General features: G+C 48.3%; 1 protein-coding gene across 1 annotated transcript in view; it reads right to left on the reverse strand.

Annotated features, from left to right (window-relative positions):
- RALY (RALY heterogeneous nuclear ribonucleoprotein) overlaps window positions 1–25424 on the reverse strand; it is a 110915-nt gene that overhangs the window by 18096 nt on the left and 67395 nt on the right. The window lies entirely within an intron of this gene.

Raw genomic sequence — 25424 nt, forward strand, 5'->3', positions numbered from 1 at the left:
TGGAAAGGACCTATAAGATCATCTAGTCCAACCATCCTCCTATCACTATCTCTACCCAACTACTAAATTAAATCCTTTAGCACCTCATCTAAACTGTTCTCAGGGAGTGGCTAGTATATACTCGGTTGAGTCCGAGTGTACACTAGCCACTCCCTGAGAACAGAATAGTATTTGAATAGATTTTACATCCAAATAAGAGCTTTAATGCAATTAAAGGAAAGCTTGTACTTCCCTATACTTAATTAAATCGAGTTCAAGGACTGCTCTTAGAGCAGTCTGCATTCAGCACTTAAGTTCATGCCCACCCCTTGGAGCTCCCCCAGGCACAGGCTGGCTCTCCCTGTGCACAAGGACAACCTGGACCCTGCAGATCTGCATCTTCAGCTAGAAGGTGGCTTCATTTTTCTGAAGGCAAGCAATGAAATTCAAGTGGCGAAGGAAACTGTGTGCTCCTAGCTGATATCTGTTCTCTCACATTGCCAGGCTGGGCTTTGAGCTGCACTCTGAGCTAACAGGAGGTGTCACTGTTCACTTGGGAATCACAGCCTGGCACTGCAGCTCGCTGCCATAACTGCAAGGCATGGTCCTCCCGGATCCTTACCTGGGGTATCTCATGGGCAGTCCATAGGAAGGATCAGGGCTGGGAACTGTACTAAATTAAATCTAATCTTGCTGCCTATCAGACAGCTTGTTCTTATTGATGCAGCAAAAAACTGCAGCTGTCCGAAGATATCAGTTCGATTTTCATCTTTCAGAAACAGAGGGGCTGTCTCATTACTGTGTATGGTGTGATGTTTACCCAGGAGCAGTGAGTGCAGAGCAGTGGGAGGTGTTATACAGTGCACATGGTAGTGCTGCTCTTCCCCAGGTCCACGACTATGGCAGAGCCTCCTGGGCCCTGCCAGGTACTCCAGCATCTGCCTGGGGTGGGCCTCGTGGTGTTGTGATGAGCCTTAACCAGAGCTCACCCCTGCATTCCCACCCCATCCTTACAGCTACAGAAACCCCTACAGCTGCTGTTAGCCCAAACACTTCCCAAACTGTAGCATGCCTGGGAGCGTATTATTTACACTGCTCTGATTTCTGACCAGCTGTTTGCAGCTGTAAACACCAATTACATCAGTGTGCTGAGCTCCTTAAGCCTACGTGGGAGGGATGTGGGTTAAGCCGCTTCCATGCTATGTGCAGAATGGTCTGGCTGGAGGATTCAGGTAAATAAAGGGCTTTTCCCCCAAATTTAAAGGGCTGCCTGCTCTCAGCAGATGCATTATGAACCAGCTCTGCCGCTGCCAAGAGAGCTGGTCCACTTTGTGTGTTTTCTTTAAAAGTAAAGGAGCTGGATGCTTCCCAGGTGGGCACTGAGGTACCAGATGAATCTTCACTTTCAGGATGAATAAGTTACCACCAGTAACCCCTCCCCCCCCCCCCCCATCACCTTCATGAAGGTGGGACACAAATGCCCTATTTCACAGATGGGGAACCAAGGGTTTTGCCCAGCTAACATAATGAGAAGAGAGCCCTGAAGCCCTGGAAGGAGCTGCACTCTGCACAAAGCCACCAGCTACCTTCTCTGCATGGACCTCTCCATGAGGTGGAGGTGGGATTCCTGCTCCCAGGTTTGGACCTGAAGCCTCCAGCCTGAATTTCTCAAGCTCCTTCCTCACTCTGGCCTCCCACGGCATCCCCAAGGTACTATCTGAGAGGTACGTGCCATGTGGGATGCTGCCTGCCCCCAGGTTCCATCCTCAACCTCACATCTCTCTTGTCCAGCTCTGTGCCCCAGACACGGTTACCTGCAGGCACTTCCCTTATGGTTTCTGCTGCAGAAGGAGCTGTGCCCATGGGTAGTCAGCAATGGGATGGTGGCTCTGGGTGGCAAACTCCAGGTCAGGCCATCACTGGGTAAGATTTGGGAGGAAACCAGTGATGACCAGACATCTAAGTGCCATCTGCCCGCTGACTGCTGCCCCCACCCCTGTCATGACAGAGATGGGAGCCATGGCCTTGGCCACTGGACCTGTGAGCACTTGTCCCAGGCTCAGAATTCAGCCCATCAGCAACATCCTCAATCTAACAGGCTGGTGCCACGCACTACTCTGTCCTCACACACTGCTGGCTTTCCCAGAGAAAGCCTTTCCATCCAATCAGTTCCCAGTGTCCTCTTGCACACAATTCTCATTTTGCATCACTTCTTGCTACCCTTACTGTAACAGTCAAACTTTCATGGCCACTTGCTCACCAAATGATGATCACCACACACTAATATCATCTACACTAACTGCACACACACCAGCAGAGCATCCTGCACCACATTCATGTGAAATCCAGCACTGGCTCAACCCCACCAGCAGCTCCTCCCACAAGAAACATCACGGCTCTCCTTGCAGTCAACACAGCATAGCATCTCCTCGAGCTACCATCCCTTTGATAACATCACACACAAACCAGTGGGAGCCCTTGGCAGAGCATCTTGGCGTTTCTCTGATTATGTATATATATATATATAAACATATTCAGCAGAGAGAGGTACCAGTGGTGATACATTGATATTCTAACAACTACAGCTTCTAGAGGATGCATTCTCACAGCTATTATTTTACCTTTCTTCCCCAAGCGAGTGCCACAACAAAGCAGGCTTGAGTCACAGAGGAGAGTGAGAAAGAAAAAAATGCAACTGGTAATGATTTTTATCACTTGGACAGGGGCAAATGGATGTATAAAGGGGTCTTTCGGCTGCAGACCTCAAAGAACACAAAGGACACATTGATATGATTATTTCTGCTTTCTAGAAGGGAAACTGAGACACGTTTCCTTCCAGTTTCTGAGGGGAGCTGTCGGTCCTGTTAAATCTTGCAGTTCTGTTGGGAATTCTGAGTTTGCTTCAGCTGATGGGTTCATGCAAACGTGTGAAATAACACTGACACACCTTCCCAAAAGATACCACAAAACCAATACAGCCCGAACGATAAAGGATAGAATAAAATCAAATGAAAACCTTCTAAAGCCCCAGGAGCTATGCTGGGGCTCAGCACGACGAGGACCGTGTGGGGCAGCCATGCAGGCCCTGCTCTGAATGCTCTGTGCGAGCTGCCCCCAGCAGCATCCATTCCCTGCTTCTCCTCTCCCCCTGGGGCAGAGCGGCTGGAACGATGTCACAGTCCCTGCTGTCACTCACATTCAGGGATCCCTTAAAGATATTGATATTCAATCCGGTAGCAGCCCAAGGCCAGAGCTGGTTTACTTGATAAGCTATTTTTCCTTCCTGCTTTAAGTGCCTTGCTTCACAGATTAGCTGTTTAATTGAGAGCCAGGTGTCTAAAAACCCCAGAGGCCTCTGTCTTAGTGATGAACTGTCACAGAAGAAGAAGGCAAAGAAAAACCACCCGGCCCCACCACTCTCTCCTTGAAGAAAGCTCTTTATTTGTGTGATGGCAGCACGCAGCTGGGTTGTCATTTTCCTCTTATCATGCTTGTTCACAAAACGAGAAACACGCTTTTTCATCCTGTCCCGGTCTCTGTCCAACTATTCCCAGCTTGGTGGCTCTGTGCCCAGAGGTGGTGCGGGTCCTGCAGAGACCTCAGGTGACAAAACTACTGTGGGCCCAAGAACATGTGGCACTTTGGGGTGCTCCAGCTGGCAGAGTGCTCCCCAGTGCCCTCTGGGGCTGGAGGCTGCACGGCCCCAAAGCCTCCTGCTGGGGTAAGCCCCAGCCAGCTACGTAGGCTCACTTCTACCTCGTGCATCTGCTATGCACTCACTCAGGTCAAAATCCAACTCTGGCAGCCACACACTTGGCTCCAAGTGAATCCTGAATGAAGCAGCCCCTCCTTCATCCATAGAAGTAGCCTTAAATAAACACAGCACATTACAAGACCCTGCCTGCCCTGCCCCATCAATAGCACAGAAAAGCAGATGCATCTGCAACTGAACTCCCCACCACCTCTGGTGCCAATCACTCCTCCTTGGGAGCTGGCAGTAATTTGCTGGTGAGTCCCCAGGCACTGGAGCCGAGCTCTGAAGCACTGCTTTAATAACCAACACAAACCCTGCAATCTTTTTAATAGCTTCTGAGTTCCCAGCAGCTCCTCCACAGCAACCTGGGGGGTCTCAGCCTTTCTCCCAGAGAACAGAAATACCCTCCACACTGCTGTGTGGGTTCAGTAAATGGAATAAACTGGAATCAGTCCTCGGTTTTTCTGGAGAAAATGGCTCTGATTTTCCCAAATGTGATTTGTTAGGGGACCAGGAAGTTATTAAAAGAAGGGCATAAATTAAGACATCACAGGTGTTGCATTGGTTCAGCCGAAGCAGGGATGCCTTCTGGGAAACAGGCAGTGTGGGGATGTCTGCAGTCTGCATTTGACCCCATATGGACCAGAAACTGGGGGTGCTCTCCAAAATGGCCAGTGCTTACTCCACTGAGTTGGTTTCTTTAACCTTTCCACTTTTAAGTGATAACTCCCCGAAGCTGGGGCTCACTGCAGGTGGACGCACAGTGCTCCTGCCCGGACAGGTGGATGCTGAGTTCACAACAGTGTATACAGAATTCACTGCTTCACAATACTCCTCCAGCCTTGCTATGCAGAGTCTGCTTTTGTAATTTTTAATTAAAACAAGTCATTTTGAACTGCAGAAATCCTGCCAATCCTTTGAAAACCTGGTTGTGATTTAGATTTCAGTGCATCTGGCAAATCCCTCGTAAAGGAGCAATAAATAATCAGTAGCTGTTTTAATAAGTATTTAATCACTTGTTAAAGGTACAATAGTTACAAAGTCTATTAGGTCAGCACACAGTTTATGGCTGTGGCTCATAACCATCTGTCCTACATATTATTCATGCCTATAGAAAGCTTAAAAATCTATTTGTCAAGGTCTTAAATCCTAGTGAGTGTGATAAAGGGATGACCTATGGCTGGAAACCCCAAGCTAAAGCCAAGTACAACTGCACCAGCCCTGCCTGCCCGCCGGTCTCCTGCTGAAGCCAGGTGCTGACAGCTCCCTGCACCTGACAGCATACAGGGCCAATTAAAACCATAATGTAAAAGTCATCCCAGCATCCACGCTGTGCTAGCAACAAGAATTTGGGCATTTTCTGAAGCCTATGTGCATCACTGTCGTGGGTTTCAAGGTGTGAGACAACGCTCCTCAGCTGCTCTTTGCCTGCAGGAGCTTGGGCTGCCCCATTCACACAAAGCTTTTCTGGGCTCTACTTCTTCCATGAAAATAATTCTTAAATGAGCGCATTTCCCCCCTAAAAATAGACTTCGTATCATCCTTTGAATGTGGAATATGCAACAAGTCGACTGTTCAGGAGTCTCTGCTTCCAATCATCTTGGGAGTCTCTTGTGCACAGACTCACATTCTTTTTGACAGCAGCAAAATAAATTTTAAAGGTCAGTTGAATCAGATAAGCCCAGCCTGGCAGCACTTCTAGATGCAGAATTCCATGGATAACATTTAGGTTATATTTGAGAACAGAAACAAAATTCTTTGGAGGAAAGAATTTTTAAAAGGAAAAAAAAAAAGAAGAAGAAAATGAAAAGGAAACAGCAATTAAACAGAATGTCATCTGTAACCCCACCGGTGCAAAACCTGATGATTACCTACCAGGCTATGGACAATGCTACATGTATTAATCTAATTAAAGTCCTTTCTTACAGGCGTCCGAAGCCAGCTCATTAGTGTGTTACCAAGATGCTCATTAATGGCTGGCCATGACTAATTCCTTGAGAATTATTCTTTAATTCTTTATCATTCACTGCCTAATGGGAAAACACAACGTTTCCATCCCCTGGTCTCCCACTTGTACACAGTGGAAACAGGTTCTCATCAGCTGCCTATTGACTCGATGCTCCTTAATGAACAATTCCCCCCACCTGCCCAACTGTTGTTTTAACAGCAAATGATTTATTCATGAGGAAAATGAGATCTTCTGCAAGTGAACTTTCTGGGAACTTTCTTAGCAGCTTAATGAACCGGCATCTTTGTGCTGCTTGTTGTTATCCCTGAGACGTGGCATTTTTCTGTATGACCAAGCAGAAGATCAACATTCCCACAGCGTGTCCTTCGTGCCACTGGGGATTTCAGCAAAGCCCCATATGCTGTGAGAGCTGGCAAAGCCACGTGGTGAGGAGGACATCCTCGTGTCCGAGGGGCAGCTTGAGGCCTCAGTGGGAACCAGGCATATTTTGCTGTGCAGGCCAACAGCTGATCATCCCCATTCCCTATGGGAATTAACACCAGCAGGTACCACTGATGCACAGTGCCTGCTCCTCACAGTGCTTGCAGAAGCAGAGCATGGGATGGAGCCTCAGCAAGCACAGAGGCAGAGGAAGGTGCAGCCCTCAGCATGCTGAACCTCTGATTCCAGCAGCTGAAGTTCTTGAGATCCTTGTCCCCTCCTGGAGTTAATTATCAGCTGACTGCCTTTGAAAATTATTTCAGACAGTCTAAACACTCAGAATGATGCCAATGATTAAGACATATCTCTGCAAACTCAACTGGTCATGGGCTCCCACTCCCACACCAGGTGTGTGATCTGCTCAAATCTGAATGCTGCACTCAAGGCTCCTCAGGGGGCAGCAGTACCCTCATCCCGAGGAAAGCACCCTACAGTGCAGGGACCAGTGCAGGCCACTCCTGTGCCAGTGGTGAGGGCAGGCAGACCTGGAGAGCAGCTGGGCTGCTTGGGGTGGTTGCTGTGGTTCGACCTACATTGGTTGCCATTACCTTTTCTCCTGCTCCTCACCCAGTAGTCTTCGCCTCCCTTGGTCTACATGGATGCACAGAGTAAGACACAGCCTGACTCAACGTGGGGACACCTGCTCCCACACACCTCACTGCCCTCTGCATCTGCTTTCATCTGCCAGCAGTCAGTGCTGCTTTACACATTCTGCCTCCGGTGTCAGCCAGAACAGGGGGTGAAGGTGCACCACCTGCTGCTCCAATTCCCCATCAACGACATCACAGCACTGATGGATTCCCTTCTGTACAATGTGGCTGTGAGTGACTGATCAGGACAGCACAGACTCCCCCCACTCTCTCTGATGCTGCTCTTACCCCCTCACACCTTCCAGGTCAGCATCACCCTTTCCTTGGCACAACCCCTCTTGTATCAGGGGTTAAAAAAACAGGCCCTTTTAAAAAATAATATGGAAAGATTAGTAAGTCATCAATGTTTGTTGATTATGGTCATCCTTTCCTGTAAATGAAGTTTAAAAGTCATTAAAAGATTTGTCAGCTGTGACTTATGAGCTGTTGCTTCTGCAGGGGAGTGAAGCAATGAAAAATGCCCTCCACCACTGTATCATCTGTTATGTGTTCAAAGTTGCTGTGTTCCAATTATTGGGGACCCACCGACTCTGGAAACGAAAAGCAACTCAAATATCCCATGTGGCCACTGGGACCATCAGTCAGAGCTGGTAACTTCCAGGGGTATAGCATTGGCTGGGAGGGAGTCAGCAATAAATAAATAACACTTTGCACGTGTGCAGGGATTGCTGGCTACTGCGTGTGGCTTTATCAGAGTTAATAACATTTTGTGCCTGCTTTCGGGTGGTAGAAACTCCTGGTTTCCCAAGCAGAAGACAGGGTTGATGGGCTGCAGGATCTCAGGCCACTGAAACATGATCAGCATCAGATCAGGACCAGGAGCTCTACAGCTCAGTCAAAAGACTAAATAAAAACCAGCATGCTCATTTTCCTTGCTTGGAGCACAGTGGCAAAGGCTACATGCAGCCAGTGCCCAGCCCTGCCTGCCACTTGCAGAGAAGAGTTTTACCCTGGAGCAGCCATGGAAGCCATGCAGGGCTCAGTGCTCACCTTGGGTGCTTCCAGACACACCAGGGAATGACTCCACCACCTTTTATTATGCACTCTGCTGCAGGTGGTAGAGGAGATGTGTCCTATGTCCCAGCAAGGCCCCTTGTCTGCTCTGGAATGGGGCACTGCTCCCCATAGCATCATGCTGATGGAGGCAGCCAGCTCAAGCCACATTTGTCTGCTGGGGCTTGCACCAAGCCCTCCCCAATTTCATAGGGATGCTCACAGCTGTCCAATCCACTAGTTTTGTTTTCGTTGCTCTTTTATTTTATTTATATTAAAAAAAAAAAAAGTTTTGGTCTTTATGTATTTTATGTGGCCCAAGACAATTCCTCTTCACACAACATGGTCCAAGCAAGCCAAAAAGTTGGAGCTAAGGGGTAACTCCTTTCTAACTTGGTCTGCTCTCCTCACCCTTCCCAGGGGATGCTGAACAGCTTCCCTGTACTAGATGGGCACTCAGACTGCTTCCAGCCCATGATGGGATCTCAGACCAAGTCAGGATTAAGCTATGGATCCCTGAGTGATAGCAGGAAGAAAACCGTTCCCCAGTGTCCTCTTGCAAGTATTTGCCCTGAGGCCCAGTGTGTACTTTACACACTGTCCTGGGGCCTACCAAGATGAGAGTGATCCTGGGTCAAGAAGGGCACACACTGAATGGTACCAGCACACTCATTTGACACAGGAGGAATGAGTCTCTTGTTAACACAACAGCTTATAAAATCAATTAGGTCCCATTAAATGCCAATTTGGCCCTCATCACACTTAACCTCCTCTGTGCGAGCGGTAATGGCCCATAGCACTTTACTGCCTCTTCTGCTTTAATTTGTTGGGTACAGTGGAAGGAGTACTCGCAATGCCTAAACTTGCTTCCTCAATCAGCAAAGCCTCTCCCTGCCCTTGAGAAAAGGGGGAGCACAGCTTGGACCCTGTGCCAGCAGGCAGCTATGGATGCCTGGCTCCTGGGTCAAGGCCAAGCTGTCCCACACAGCTCCTTCTGCACCTGCATGGAGGTGGCTGGTGGCCCAGGGCAGGGGGAGATGAGGGGACACCAAAACGGTGAGCAAATGGCTTGATTCCTGACATCAGTATGGAGTACATGGGGCAACAAGTTTCTTCAGCCTGGCATTACTCAAAACAATACCACCAAAATCTTTGGACAAGATTGACCCCAAGCTTTTATCTATCCAAGCCCATATCCTGGAGGAGTCACACCAGAGCAGGAATGTGGTACTGTGGTTGTGACTTGGTCACAGGGCCATCAAAGTGGACCAGGCTGTTGTGCCAGGAGCTCTGTGACCTGCATCTGGCAGCAGCCAGCACCAAGTTGCCTCCCACAAAGCCAGCAGGAAGACCAACGCTGCTCTTCATTTGGGCACCAAGTCCTCCTTGGGACCCTCAGGGGGATTTGGCTAACATCCTCATGCCCAGAGGTTGATTATCTTCTATTCACCTTCTTGACCTCTGCACAGCAGCTGGCAGGCATTTATCCTGCCTTTGGGAAAACACCATCCATTCCCATCCTGTGAGTAAAACTGGCCATCTACCAGCTCTGGCCCACGGATCTTTGGAGGCTTAAACGAGCCACCGTGACTTTCAGCTGCTGTTTGCTTTCCTTGCTGCATAGGGCATCTTTGCCTATCAACAAGAACTGTGAGCAGAAACAGATATGTCTGGACACGGCCACTCCACAATTACTCATTTTAACAGTAGCAGTCATTGGAAAAGCAAAAGAAGAATGATTTCATTTTCATAACCTTGAGCTCCCCGTGCCCTGCGTGGATGAGTCTGTCTGCATTATTTTCAGCTCTCAGGAAGGCAGGCACCGTATCACTCCACAGCAAAGTGCACCCAGCTGTGCATGCACTAAAGTGCCCATGCAAAGGGCAAACCCTTGTGCTACAGCAAATGGCTTTGTAAGAGCTTGGTTCTGAGAAGGGCAAGGAAGAGGCTTTGCATCTCTATGCATTTATATCTTATAGAAGAGTCTCAAACATGCCAAGACCTCCTCACATCACAGATATTGCTCAGGAACTCATTACTGCAAAATACCACTGGTGATCTCAATAGATCAAGGTGTAGGGGTAACAGATGTATAGTTAACAGAACAAGCAGTTCAAATAGCATGGTAGTCAACAATATAGATTATCACGGTGGAAGAGGATAATTGAAAAAAGGTGGAATGCTCAGCCGTGTCTCAGGCTCACAGTGGAAAAACTCCAAAGGAGCAAGCTCCAGAAAGAGATCCTTCCCCAGTGGTGGTCAGCCCTTACATGGGGTCTGGGAGAGGTGCACTCAGACTCCTCCCCTTCTGGTCACACAGCTGCATTGCCTTCACCTGTGCCCCTGTGACTCAGTGCTCACCTCAGGTGATCCATCAGTGGTTCAGGCCGTGATTCAACAGTTCCCATACACCAGGAAATTTCATTTTTAAGTGTTTTCCAGTCTCCCAAGACTTTAATTTTGATAGGTCAAACTGATAGCCCAGTGTGTAATGGCAAAGGGGCAGCACGTGGCATTCACATTTAATACCAAGTGATTCAATGTATTGAGCAGCCACTGTGAAGTGGCTTTTTCTCCAGGCATCCCATGATACTGTAAGACCTTCTGTTCGGAATTTGCTAAAACAACTCCCACTGTACATTTGCAGGGGATAAAAGCAAATGCACCCTGAAGTCTTTGGCAAGAATAAAGAGAATAGAGCAGTCACTTCAAAAAATTCTCATTTTTGTAATGCCAAAGTAAGGAAGAGGGTGAGGAGGGAAAGAGCAGCTCCTCATTGCATGGGATTGACAAGAACTCCCATCATCACCTGGTAGGAGGTGGGAGATCTCCGTGAGTTCTGGGTTTCTGGAATAGGTTGGGTGGGCTCAGGGCTGTCCTGAGGGCAGTGGCCCCATGTGTCAGGCAGTTTGTGCTTTGCACAGAAATCCACTGGCAGGGGATGTCCATGCCCTGGGTACGATCTTCAGCCCCATGAGAGCAGTGCCCCATGGAAGCCTTTGGGATTTACTGTAGGCACAGCAGCACCAGACATACGGGAAAAAAAGATGGCTTGCTTTCTGATACCTGCAGCTTACGGGGCTCAAAAGCAGTTTTTATCACATCAGGCTATTTAAAACATTTATTTTTTCACAGACAAAGAATTCATAAACAGTGGTGTTTATCTTCCTAGCTTTGCTGCAGCTTTTTTCTTGACCAGCTGACCTCTGGCTCCTGAGTAGAATGGAGTAAATATCACTGCAGTCACTTCTCCCTAAGTTACTTCATTTCTTAACTTCTAACTAAAGCCCAGGTTGCGCTTTGCCTCTGCAAGACCAGCTGAAAATGGGAGGTGGCAATGAAAGGTGTTGATAACCTCACCCTTTCAAGCATTTATGGAAACCCCATACCTGGGGAAGGTGGTAGAAATTCTCCTTTCACTTTTAACCTCTCTAAGCCATTGTCCACATCTACCTAAAGGGGTTGTTTTTGGAGTTCAGTATGAAGTCATGAAGTTCCTAGTTGTGAATCACCTTGATGAACAGAAACCCACAGCTGCACATGCTGCTGGTAGTGGTGGCTGCAATATACAATGTCTGTGAGACAGTTAATGCCAATCAACACGTATATGGAAAGTTGATCATGTCAAAATATGGCAAGATCATCTTATAATAAGATGTTGAGTTGCATGTATAGAGTCAATAACATTACCAATGAGATAAAGGCAGGCTTCTTTATTGTGTTTGACTTGCCGATATGTTTTCATTAAGACGTGTGAACATGATAACATCAGCTTGGATTAAAATCTAGCTAAACTGAGAGATGTCCAGGAGGAACTGCCAGAGGAAACCAACAGCACAGAGCTGTTGTGGTTGTTGTGGTTTTGCACCCATGTGGTTTTCTATCTTTATTAATGACTTGCAGGAAGAATTAAACCATCGCAGTGGTTGTCTGTAGGTGAGACAAAGTTAGAAGCAGAAAATAATACAGAGAATGGGTCACAGCCAAGAGCACAGTGCCCGAAGCAGTGTGCAGGCCAGACTTGTGCATTTTGGCAACAGAAGCTTTGGAAAGATCTTGAGCTTATTGTGGAAAACCAACAGGACCCAAAATAGCTTATGAGGTGCTGGGGTGATCAGACCTGGTGCCGCTTTGAGAAGGCATCAATAATTCTGCTTTTGGTGCTGGGAGAACTATTCCTAGGGGGAATCCACAGCTGACAAGGAAAACACAGACAGATGAGAGCCAGCTCAGGCATAAGAACTATTTAAGGACTGGAAAACGTGGTGTGTTTTTTCTTTTTTGCATTCAGTCATCCCTGGGAAAAATCATTATAGATCAACAAAGAAGTTCCACGATGACTGGGGCTCAAAGGGCCGTTACAGATGACAGAATTTATCAGTCAAGTGGACAAAAACATAACACTATCCAACAACTGGAATCTGAAGCCGGAAAAACTCAGATAACAAAGCAAAATACAAATGCTTACCATTACTGGCAATCATACTGAGAGACCACTTATTTTGACCGTTTCTCTCACGTTCTTAAAGATAGATGGTTCTCCTACAAATCCTGTTACCATTTACATGTTAGGTTAGCAGGGAATTCAGGGCAGTCCCATTGCCTGAATTCTATAGCTGGTCAGACAAAGGGGTAATTGGACAATAAATTTATTCAGCTCCTTACATACACGACTGCTCATGCATATGCTGCATTAGCTCCCATCCAATACTTTGCTGCCAGAGGAGTTCTCCTCCCATCACCACAGCCAGGACACACTGTCAGAGCAGCAACTGATCCCATTGTTTTGCTATGGCTAGTGTTGGTGCCACATCTTACCTGGACCTGCAAGATCTACAGGAATGTGCCTCTGGCTGCCAAAGTATATTTCAGAACCAAGTTTTTCCATTTAAAGGATATTCAGGTTCTGCTTCAAACTGTCTTAGAAGCTAAATCCACATTTTCACTCATTTTTTGACAGTCACTACTATAGATGGATCTTAATTTCAGTCCAGCACCAACGATGCTGTTGGCATCATTAAAACTCAGCAGCGAAGAGATACTTCTGTCTCGTTAGGGGATTAATTCCCATTCAGTGGCAACAAAAAGCTCTAAGTTTAAACTTGAGGTGTCCAGCAAGGCAAACAGAGATGGGTGCTTTCAACTGCTCTTTCCTTATGAGCACACCTTGGGATCATTTCCTCAAGCAATTAAGCGTCACTTCTCTGTTGAGATCATGAGCAAAACTGCAGCAGGAACATGTGATTTATCATTACAGGCATGATTTTGTGCTGCCTGAAGCCTTGCACGAGCCCACTTCTTTCTGCATTCTACAATCCTGCATTGAGATCAATTTTGCTGCGGCTTCTCCTGGCTCTGCTGAGGCTGCAGAGCAGATCAGTGCTGAGCACGTAGTGATATCCAACAGCATGAAGTCAGACACAATTTCCAAAGGCAACATGAGGTGCACAATGGCATCAGGGTGAGTGCCAGCCCCTGAGGACACCGTACTGGGGACAGAGGCCCCCACTGGCCAACATGACGATGTCTCCATAGGTTGTTGCTGGCCTGGGGGGGCTGGATCAGGGACACTACGGGGATTCAACTGGCAGAAAATGAGAGATGTTCTGCTGAACCTGCTGCTCATGAACACGGAGGAGCTGGCTCAGACAGGAAAGATAAAGGAATTCATGGCTGCAGTGACCATGAGCCTGTGAAGCTGAACATCGCAAGAGAAGTAAGCAAGAAAAACAGCAGATCCCGGAATTAAGAGAGTAGGTTTTGGTTTGCTCAGAGATCTGCGTGGCAAAATCCCACTGGAGACTGCTCTGGAGACCTGCGGAGACCACGTGGGGCCACACTCAAGAATACCTCCAACAGCCCATCCTGCTGCGCGGACAGCTGGGCATGCACAGCAAGAGGCCAGCACGGATGCACAGCCAAGGCTAAACTGAGCTTTCTGTTACACAAAAAGGCAGAAGCCATGAGGTGGAGCAGGGCTGGGCCACCCAGAAGGATGGTGGCAACACTGTCCTGTTTTATTTCACCTCCACGTTTCCATGCATCTGGCAGAGCACTGTGTGGACATGGAGAGTTGAGCTATTCAAGATTTTGCTGAAGGATAGAGAGCCATGGGGGACAGGAGCCATACCACAGCAAGCTCTTTCAGGGTAAGCTGGGAGGAGTATCTTGAGATCATAATGAGCACGACTAACCTTAGGAACAGACGTATTTGGAATCTGATGCATCTAAGCTAGACAATAAAAGCATGGCACACATTCCCACTGCCAGAAAGAGCCCAAAGCTGCAGAGCTCTCTCAGAGCTGTCCAACCTGGCTAGCTCTTGGCTCGCCCCTACTTGGCTGCCTAAGGATGTTCCTACTGCACAACAGGACCTTACAGTGGGCCATCCTGCACTGTCACCAGGGCATGAAGCATGGCTCCTAACTCCAGGAGAGAGGAAAGGCAGGAGGCAACTTGCAACATGCCTAGCAGCTTACAGATGACCATGTCATGGCAACCATTTTTCATGTCCCTATCGGCACTTCTGTGTTTCCTTGTCACCTTCGTGTTTCTTTGACATGTAACCTGCAACCTGCATGAGCACAGACAGTCAGGTCTGGCTTGACATGGGGAATCTCCCAAGCAATTCTGATGCCCTGCACAGATTGTGCTTTGAGCAATTTGGATACAGTGTGGTATCTACTATGGGAAGCACAGCAGTACCACCCCTGGTTCCCATGCTTGGTGCTGAACAGTGAAGGAGATGGGCGGTCCATCTCCAACTTTCTATGATGGAGATGGGTAAAAACCCAGAAGATGACAGAGGAAAGGGGCTCACTTGAGTGGGTAGGTGGTCTGTACTATATCACACAGCAGCACACCAGTAGTGGCTTTAGAAAGAGCTCTTTTTCTTCCTAATTTGCTTTCAACCCATGAAATCACTCTCATGCTTTTGGCATTGCCCTTCATCCATCTGCCTTCAGCAGCTGGGCAAAGTGTCACCACAGAGCTACCAGGAGCATGGTGCAGGAGGACATCACACAGGAATTCAGTGAGATTTCCACACCTTTACACAGTTCCCTGCTGCCTGGACATCTCCTGATGAGAAAGATTAAAGGGATTAGAAGCTTACAAGTTATGAAGGAAGTGAAGGGATTTAGTAAATACGGAGGTCTTAATTTAAAAGTGATGTTTGAAAAATGAATGGACTGAGGATTTCTCCCACAGAGAAGTGGGAGAATTTATTATGAAGCAAGGTTATTTGACCAGTGAAATGGTTTGCTCATCACATGTAAAAGCAATAGTGTATGGTTTATACAGTGTTCTCGTCGCCCAGAAAGCCAACTGGACCCTGGACTGCATCCAAAGCAACGTGGGCAGTGGGGTAAGGGAGGGGATCCTGCCCCTCTGCTGAGATCTCACCTGGAGCACTGTGTCAGATGTGTGTGTCAGCACAGTGTCCAGATGTGACGTCCTCAGCACAGAAGAGACATGTCTCTGTTGGAGTGTGTTCAAAGGAAAACTACAAAAAGAACAGGCTGAGGCTGTGCAGCCTGGAGAAAAGAAGGCTTTGGGGAGACCTGAGTGCTGCCTTTCAGTATTTAAAGGGGCTGTAAGAAAGAAAAGAACAGGCTCATGAATAGGGTCTGCCATGACAGGACAAGGGGAAAAGACTTCAAACTGGAAAAGGGGAGACTCAGACTGGATATAAGGAAAAAAAATTCAGAATGAGGGTGGTGAGGCACTGGCACAGGTTGCCCAGAGCGGTGGTGGGTGCCCCATCCCTGGAGACATTCAAGGTCAGGATGGATGGGGCTCTGAGCAGCTGATGGAGCTGTAGATGTCTCTGTTCATTGCAGGGGATTTGGACTAGATGACCTTTAATAGTCCCTTCCAACTCAAATGATTCTATGATTGTATGAAATAAGTGAATGGCATGAATGAATTAGAAGGTTGGTAGAAAATACACTTTTGTGAACACAATGAATGATGAAAGCACTGCCAGAGTAAAGCTGGGAAACAAGCTTTCAGATAAGTAGTTCATTGACTAAAAATTAGATTTTGGGGTAGGCTGGTAAATACTCCAAAAGTACATGAAAAATCACACTAGGAAATGAGCACTTGCAGGAGGGATAAAGTGCACATATTTTATTTTCCCCTTTCCGTTTTCCGTAGGCACAGATCTGGCACAGGGAAATGGCTGAAACTGCACCAATGCTAATGGCAGCAGCAGGGCTACTGGCTGCACCCCGTTAGCCCAGGCTGTGCTTTAGAGTAGCCACAGGGGTGTGAGTAATATAAAATGGGACACAAAAAGAAACGTCTCCATGATTTGATGGTCGTACTGATTTTGTGTACTTCAGCTTCCCCTGCCATCTCATAAACCATAATGAAAATAGGCCCGTGACAGAGGATATGAACTGGAGCACTAATCCTGTTAACCTATTTGTACTTCAAAAACTCCACATAAAGTTGAAAAAAAACTAAGACAGATTTGGGCTGTTAATAGAATTTAATGCCTTCAAGTAGTTTGGTTAAGACTCCAACTGTCAGCAGTACGACCAGCAGCAAACATGTCCTGGGGTCTCCAGTTCCCCAACACCCACCTCTGGCCATAGGACTGCAGTAAGACTGTCCCTTGGTTCACTCGCACTACTCTGTGCACAGAGGGGTTTTATTTCCTAACCTGGGTCGTGGTACTCTTCTGCAGAAAAATCAGTAATTATTGTAATCACATCCTAGCACTGAGAGTGGATATCTCTTGCTGTTGCTCCTGGTCTTGTTCATTACCCTAACTTCACAACTGCTGATCTCCAGCACTCTCTACTGATTTCTGTCTCGGGTTATCACTTAGGCTTTTCCCAATGGCCTCCAGCTATCCTGGGGACTTGCTGGTTGGCTTTGAGAGCTGTGATCCTTGCCTGGGTACCAGGTGCTGTGGCTCCATGGGGGAGCATCCTCCTTCCCATCACATCTGATACTCAGATGGGTGGCTGTGTCTCAAGAACTGGGTGAGAAGGGGACCAAATGCCACTGGTTAAGCAGAGTCCCCTTCTCCAAAGGCCCCGGGGTGGCTCTCATGCCCACCTGGACACAGGTGGGGACAGTGTTCCCTGCCAGCAGTGCTCAGCTGTACTGTGTGGTGAGAGCCCCTGCAAAGAAATGCCTCTGGTGCAGACAGGAGGCTTTCCCCAGTAAGACCAGTTTGGCCTGGAAAAGCTGCAAGAACAAGGCTGCAAACATCAACCTGAGGATCTGCATCACGGAAGGAGCACTACAGAGGGGACAGTGAGCTGGGCTGAGCTGTTGGGGCTGCACCATCACCTCTCATCCCTGGACCAACCTACAAGAAACTGTGAGCAGGGGCAGATACCCATAGGACCATCTCCCTTCTCACCAGCAGGCACAGCCATGCCAGGCTGCCACATCCTCCATGCTCCCCTAAAAGCTCAGTGGTCCTGCATTATTCCTGCTGTTGCCCTTCCATGTATAAGGCTGAAATGCTCATGCTTAGGGCATCGTCTCTGCTGGCTCTCATAGCAACCATGGTGTGACTTGACAGAGCACTTTTAAAACTTTCCAGGCCTCGGGTGAGATTTACAAAGCACTGGGTGAAGGAAAGTATTTATTGTGGAGCAGAGGCGACAGTGAATCCAGAGAGCGTGCGACGTGAAAGGGAAAGCAGCGTGATTCATCAGCCAGGAAGAGCAAGACAACTTATCTGTTTTCTGCAATTCCACTTACAGCCAAGAAAAATGAGCCATCGTAACAGAAATTATGTGTGACAGGGAAGGACAAACCACTCTAATCAAAACAACAGCAGTTCAGATAACTCCTGGAAGAACCCAGCCACGAGCACCTGACGCTGTTTGGGGATATGGGGCTGGGAGGATGCTCCTGGCAGGACAGCAGTGTACAGACAGCAACAGCGCACGCCTTCACCTCCTCCTGGTGGATAAATTAGTACTCAGAAAGAAAGCAGGCAGGGCAGCACTGCGGCATTCTGAGAGCACGGTGCTAAAGCTTTCTGGCTCGGTGCTTCAAAGCCAAGGCAACTGGAGCTAAACCAAAGCATAATAAGTAAATGAGGACCTCCCAAATGTGGAGGCTGAAAAGGAGGGTGGGGAGTAAATAGTGAAAACAAAAGACAGCAGTGCAAGTCACTGAGAAGGACTGGCTCCTAGAAATGCTCAAAATGGCTCCTGAGGGCAAAGCTTTCATGTGGGTCCTCAATGTATTGCTGTTTTTTGTTGGTTCATAAGTTCATAAGTTCATAAGTTCATAAGGTTGGAAAGGACCTATAAGATCATCTAGTCCAACCATCCTCCTATCACTATCTCTACCCAACTACTAAATTAAGTAGTTTTGTTTGTTTTTTTGTTTGTTTGTTTGTTTGTTTGTTTGTTTTGTTTGTTTGTTTGTTTGTTTTTCTTAAGTGAATCATAGAATCACAAGAGGCCACAAGAGGCTGGAACAGACCACTAAGATTGTCCAGTCCAACTGTTGAACCATCCCCACATCCAGTAACTATGTCCCTCAGTGTCACATGCACCTTTCTCCTGAGCACCTTCAGGGACAGTGACAGCACCACCTCCCTGGGCAGACTGAAATGTGAAACACAGCATCACCACAAAGGTCCTGTCCAGACAGTTGACACCTGAGCAGCAGAGAAGCACTTTCTGCCACTGTTACCCATGATCAGACCCCTGACTCAGAGATGTTTCTGTCTCCTTATGGTGGAAGGAGACATCTTGGGTAGGTGAAGATACACTAGGAGTGCAACGCAGACTGAACTACATATGCTATTAGATCACGACCCTTATCTGGATGCCAGCTAGCAGTCCCTGCTATTACTGCCTGACTGGATTCAGAGAAAAGCCAAAATGTAGGAGACAACTACCCAGAGGAGAGTACAGAACTCCATTCAGATCATGGAACAATGATCCAGGCATGACTTGAATCTGAATCAGACCATTTGGACAGGTCTGAATTTGGATGCTGAAATTTGACATTATGTTTTGAGTGTCTTCATTGGTAGATGACACCAAGCTGAGTGACGCAGCCACATGCTGGAGGGCAAGGATGGCATCCAGAGAGACCAAGACAGGTGGGCCTGTGTGTACCTCATGGAGTTCAACAAGGCCAAGTGCACGGCCCTGCATCTAGGTTGGGGCAATCCCAAGTACTAATACAGGCTGGCAGAATGGCTTGAGAGCAGCCCTGAGAAGAAGGACTTCAGGGTGGATGAGAAACTCAACACAAGCTGTCAATGCTCACTTGCAGTTCAGAAGGTCAACCACGTCCTAGGCCGCATCAAAACCAGTGTGGCCAGCAGGTCAGGGAGGGGACCGTCCCCCTCTGCTCTGCCCTTGTGAGGCCCCACCTGCAGTACTGCACTCAGCTCTGGGGCCCACAGCACAAGAAAAGCATAGAGCTGTTGGTCCAGAGGAGGGCTATGAAGATGTTCAGAGGGCTGGAGCACCTCTGCTATGGAGAAACGCTGAGGGAGCTGGGGGTGTTCAGAAGAAAAAGGGAGACCTTACAGCAGCCTTTCCGTACCTGAAGGGGCCTACACAAGAAAGATGGAAAGGCCAGGATGAATGGGGTCCTGGGCAGCCTGACCTGCTGGGGGTGTAGATCGTACATCTAGTTTACTATGATGCACAACACAAAGCTGAACAAATGTCCTCTCCCATTCCATCTGTGCAGCGTGGATGATTTACCATCTCACCCATCCTATCTTACATCTAAGTTCCCCCTACATGCCAAAGTCCTGCAATGAATTTAGATTCTTGATGTTCTTAAAAACCTATATTTGAGTTGTTTTCACTTGCCTCCTGTTTACTTATAATCTGCAAGACCAAGCTGAGCTTTCAAGTTTTCACCATATAGGCCAGAAATACACCACTACTGTTTGAAAGTGAGAAACTTTGCAACTGACATCCCTACAGGAACTGAGGCTTTAAGAAAACAGACTTTATGCCCATGCTGAAACCACAAGGGTTGTCAAACCTGCAGGAGCCTGAGGCTGCAGCAAGACACGTTTCTTCCCCTTGGGTAATTTATGTTAGAACTGACATCACTTATTCATAAAATAAATACTACTTCCAGTAGCACTTTATTATTAAAAATCTCCCCCAACAAAATTCACCTAACTGCAACACCGATAAAAACATAGGTTCATAGGTTTATTAGGTTGAAAAGGACCTACAAGATCATCTAGTCCAACCATCCTCCTATCACCATCCCTACCCACTGAACTACTAAATCCAATCCCTTAGCACCTCATCTAAACGCTTCTTGAACAGCGCTAGGGATGGTGCCTCACCCCCCTCCCTAGGCAGGCCATCCCAGTGCCTGACCACTCTTTCAGAAAAGAAATGCTTCCTCAGGTCTAATCTAAATATTCCCCGGCGCAACTTGTGGCCATTCCCTCTCGTCCTGTCGTTATTTATCAGGGAGAAGAGGCCCACCCCCTCCTCACCACAACCCCCCTTCAGGAAGTGGTAGAGTGCAATAAGGTCTCCTCTGAGCCTCCTCTTCTCCAGACTAAACAATCCCAGCTCCCTCAGCCGCTCCTCATAAGACTTGTGCTCCAGACCCCTCCCCAGTTTTGTTGCCCTTCTCTGAACACGCTCCAGGGCCTCAATGTCCTTCTTGTAGTGAGGGGCCCAAAACTGAACACAGTACTCGAGGTGCGGCCGTACCAGAGCTGAGTACAGGGGGATGATCACCTCCCGCTCCTGCTGGCTACACTATTTCTAATACAGGCCAGGATGCCGTTGGCCTTCTTGGCCACCTGGGCACACTGCCGGCTCATGTTGAGCCGAGCATCAACCAACACCCCCAGGTCCTTTTCCTCTCTACATTCTTCAAGCCATTCTGCCCCAAGCCTACAGCATTGCATGGGGTTTCTGTGGCCAAAGTGCAGCACCCGGCACTTGGTCTTATTGAACCTCATCCCATTGAGCTCAGCCCAGCTGTTCAGCCTATCCAGATCCCTCTGAAGGACCTCCCTACCCTCAGGCAGTTTGACACATCCTCCCAACTTGGTGTCATCTGCAAACTTACTGAGGGTACACTCAATCCCCTCATCTAGGTCATCAATAAAGATATTAAATGAGATGGGCCCCAATACTGACCCTTGGGGGACACCACTCGTAACAGGACGCCAGCTGGACGTAACTCCATTAACCACTACCCTCTGGGCACGGCCCTCCAGCCAGTTCTCCACCCAGAGAAGAGTGAACCTGTCCACACCACGGGCTGCCAGTTTCCCCAGGAGAATACTGTGGGAAACACGAAAATATGAACGAAATAGAAATCTATTGGCAATCTGAGCAGCAAGAACTCTGGATCAGGCACTCTACTGACACAAACTGATGGGTCAGTGGTGACTTGACAGTGTACCAGTTTATATTGGCAGAAGATTTGGCCATAGCTGGTGATTCATATAATTTTAGAACTGGACTGGCAAATAGACTTCCAGCATTGTAAGATGAAATGAGCAGAGAGACAGTGACTTGCATTAGTCAAGAAGGATATCAGATGCTTTCCAGAAAGTGGAGTCTCAGTGATTAAGCTTTACATTGGATAATTCCTTCCAAATTTGGAAAACCAAAAAAAGAGTTCTTAGAATTCAGTGCATATATGAGGTAAGCTTTGGGTCTGGCAATACTCCTCTTGTGGAGCAGACACAGCCCTGTTAGGCTGGGAGCCCAGTGCCAGCCTGGGGTGAGCTAAGCAGTGGGAAGGTCCTGCTTCACAGGGCATGGGAAGCTGAGCTCAAGTGCTGCAGCCATCAGTATCATAAAAGCATGCTTTATTTCACCATTCACTTCACTGTATCACGGTTCATTACTCAATTCAGTGCGGTCTTTCTCTGCCCTTAACACAGCTTTGTTTTCTTTTATACACAGAGCCAGAGCTAATGAGAGCAGTCATAGCTTTGAGATGCCCTGGGAAGGCACTTGTCTCCTCCTGGGCTTCCAGGAGAGGGTTCCCAATACTGTTCAGCTGCAGAAAGACCCCAAGGCTTTCAAAGCTCACAGAAGACAGAGCCCAGGACCAGCAGTCAGTTATGCCCAAATAACCCCCTCAAGTCACCTAAATGCCACTGGGGGAACTTGAGACTGAGATGAACAATCAGCAGAGCTCCTCTGGGGCCCACGGCCATGCGTCTGGTTTATTTACAGAACTGCCACACAGGAGACAATAAATTCATCCTCTTTACCTTTCATACATCCCTTCAGGTGCTACAGACCCTTCACTTTTCAAACTAAGAGGGACGTGCCATCCATTTTGAAATCAATGAAGTTTTCTTCGTTGGGGAAATCAGTACTTGCTGCGTGTAATGAAGTCCTGGTGCTCCTCCTCCCACACAGAGGATCAGCCCAACCACAGCCCAGTTTTGGCTGCCTGCCCCAGTGCACACCCCAGGCTCTGCTGGGGCCCCTTTGGTTTAACAGGGCTGGAATGGGAGCTGCAGCCCTTGCACTACTGCTGACACTGCTGCACCTCCTCTGGTTACCTGGCACAGCTTATCTTGCCCTTGCTTATTCCATGCCCCCCTAGCAGGTTTGGCAGCCCCTGGTGACCCCTGCAGCTCTCCCTGCACCCCAGTGCACCACAATGTCTGACGGGCGGCCTCATTTATACAGTGGCTGAAAAATAGATGGTGTATGAAGTGCAATTTGGTGTTGTAGTAGAGTTCTGTCCCCCTTGGGGTGTCACGGCATTTGATTAAAACCCTTTTATGGGAAATCAATATTTTACTCATTCTAACTTTCATTCTCAGACCTAAAAAGCACCGAGATGGACTTGTAAGATGCTGCACTACATGCATGCACACACAGGTCTATTCATTAGCAGAGGAATCCCCTACCACCTATTTTTCTTTTATAAGCACACACAGAGGTAAGCAAGCAGTGAGATGCTGCTTCCCTAGCGGGTTAGCAGCAGGATGCAGTGGGATGTCAAGGGCTGCCACACAGGAGCACTGGCCCAGGTCACCCTGAGCTCAGGCCAAGGTGACAAGAAGTGGTCTCGGTGGAGTAGCACACAGCTCTTCCAGAGCCAGAATAGCCTGAAGCTTTGCCTTGCACAAAGGAGATGCTCTCTTTGATGAGATGAACGTGGCACTGACTTGAGATGGAGCAGACCAACAGCTGACTTCTGCTTCCCTCCGTGGGGACCCCAGCGAGTCACTGCAGCTCTGTGCTTCAGTCTTCCCAACTGGAAAATGGGCAGAAGACACTGAACTCCTGCAGGGTGACAGCTGAAGGTATACTGATGCCAGCTGATGGAGGATAGGACTGATGCTGGGATGTGGCTGTAGGGGCTGGAATCACTCAGTGCTGGGCTTTTCCCAGGGGTAGCCACAGGGCACAACCAGGCCCTGCTAACCACCAGCCCTGCTAACACCCAGAGGCTGGAGGAATCAAACAAGCAGCAATAATAACAACAAAATAATACTTAATAATCCCTTCCCAAAGCAGCACTGGTTTATTGCCTCTCAGGGGTTGCTTCACCTCCTACAGCTTGATCTGTTAGTGCTGAAACCATAGCAACAGCCCAGATTGTATCATTAAAAGTAAGGATGCACAACCACACCAGCACCAGCAACCTGACTGGGTTTTCCAGAGATAAAAGACATTCAGGTTTCACATGTGTAAGTCAACACGCTGGGGGACTGAAGGCAGGTGGAGAGTGAAGTCCCTCTGTTCTTTTCACCTCATGCCACAGTTTACAGCATGGGCTATGGGACAAATCCCACTCACACACTGCAGTCAGCCTCGCTAGAAACCCTCCTCCTGCCCTGCAGCAACCCTGCAGCTGCACACACCAGGACACGGATGTGCACCTATTTCTGAGAAAATGTGATCTCCTTCCAGCTAAACAGAGTTCAGCATCAAGAAGGAAGCAGGCGGATGTGTCCAGCACCACCTCTGTCGCGTTGTTTTTTTTTAATTCAAAGAAGCACATCCAGTCCTGTGACATTCAGATGTGACTGCGCCTGGCACACAATGCACAAGGACACAGAGATGAGGGGTCCTGTCCTTCAGGGCGGGTGGTCCCCAGTGCCATGCTGACCTGTGCTCCTCACCACTCCTCCCCTGTGCATCCCCTCTGCAGACTGGTGCTGCTCTGCACGGACTGGAACAAACTTTATTTCCCTTTGTTTAAAGCAGCTCAGCTACCCAACCTGCAGGAACTGTGATGTTTGACATAAGGATGAACTTCTCAACGAGATGAAGGGAACAAAGTGGCTAGAGATGGCAGAACACAGGGACAGCATCATGTCATGATTGCAGGTATTTTCTGTCTGGCTGTTTTTTTTCTTTCCCTTTTCAAAACACAAAATGTCATTAACATTTGAGAGCACTGAGTATCTTCCACTTGCTCCCTGGAGGTTAGGAAGTGGGAAAGAAAGGGCTGTGAATGTTTCAGAACCAGCACGCTGTTCTTGGAAAAGCATCACTTGCTGCAGACACACCTGAGAGGTTTGTGCACGTGCTACACGGCAATGATTCTTCGTAGCAAGATGAGTGCACATGAGAAATGCCTCTATTTAGAGAAAAGATAAGTGAGTTTCTATAGGATGAGTGGGATCTGGTGAAGGAGTTTCTGAAGGGGATCTCTTTGGCTGTCTTGGGGCATTCTACCTCCTGGTGAGGCAGGCTGCTATCAGCTGCTGAAGGTACCAACACCAGACCGGGTTTGACACGATCTTCATCTATGATCTGCTATCTCCCATGACTCCTTTGCTGAATCAGTCTGGCAACACACTAAAATGAACACATTTGTTTGGGTAGAGACATCCAGACAAGGAATCAAAACAAAATCAGGCAACGCCTTTCCAAGGGAAAGCAAATGATTTCTCTAAAACATTACTCTTGGGCACTGTATGCCTGGAAATGATTCGTCCCCTCCTCTTTCTGTGATGCCTGGGACTGAATAAACCCCCGATACCTCTTGATTCCACATGCCACGATGTGGATCTGACCAACCGTCCCCCTGTAATGCCAGGATTTGCCAGTGAGGGATTTTCATCATTTTGAGAAGCTTAGAAAGCAAAGGGGAGCCCTGCAGCTTTCCAGCACGGGCAGGATTTACAGGCAGGGGTAGTGGAAAGAAACACCAGGAGACTTATCCGTTTCTACTTAATACAGTGTCACTTTCTATTTAGTGACCTGGTTTCCAGCCTCACATCTGCACATGCACTTGCAAACGCCCAGCTTGTGGATTAACAACAGGCAGGCTGAGTGTGGAGCACAAAGCAGGCCCACTGCTGAGCACCCCAACGAAAGGTGCCATGCAGGGTCCCCATGCTGACTGGGGCCACAGGCGTAGCTGGGACTTCCATAGAAGCAGCTGAAGGATGCAGGAGGCATCCATGGTGGGATGCCCATGGAGCTGCTGGTGAGCTGCACGCTGCCAGCACAGAGCAGTGGGGACATGGGACAGCGTGGCAGGAGTGGCTGCTGTGGTGATGCCATGTGCAGGATGGAGGTGATTGAGTGCTGGGGCTGGGATGGGGCCATCTCTCTCGCAGGGTTGGCTGGCTTCCCTGCACCATCTTCTCCCAGGCAATAAACAGGACCCAAGGAAATGGCCA

This window comes from Cyrtonyx montezumae, unplaced genomic scaffold, assembly GCF_038088225.1.
Source record: "Cyrtonyx montezumae isolate F1298 unplaced genomic scaffold, pur_monq_1.0 scaffold_9, whole genome shotgun sequence".
Classification (NCBI taxonomy): Eukaryota; Metazoa; Chordata; class Aves; order Galliformes; family Odontophoridae; genus Cyrtonyx; species Cyrtonyx montezumae.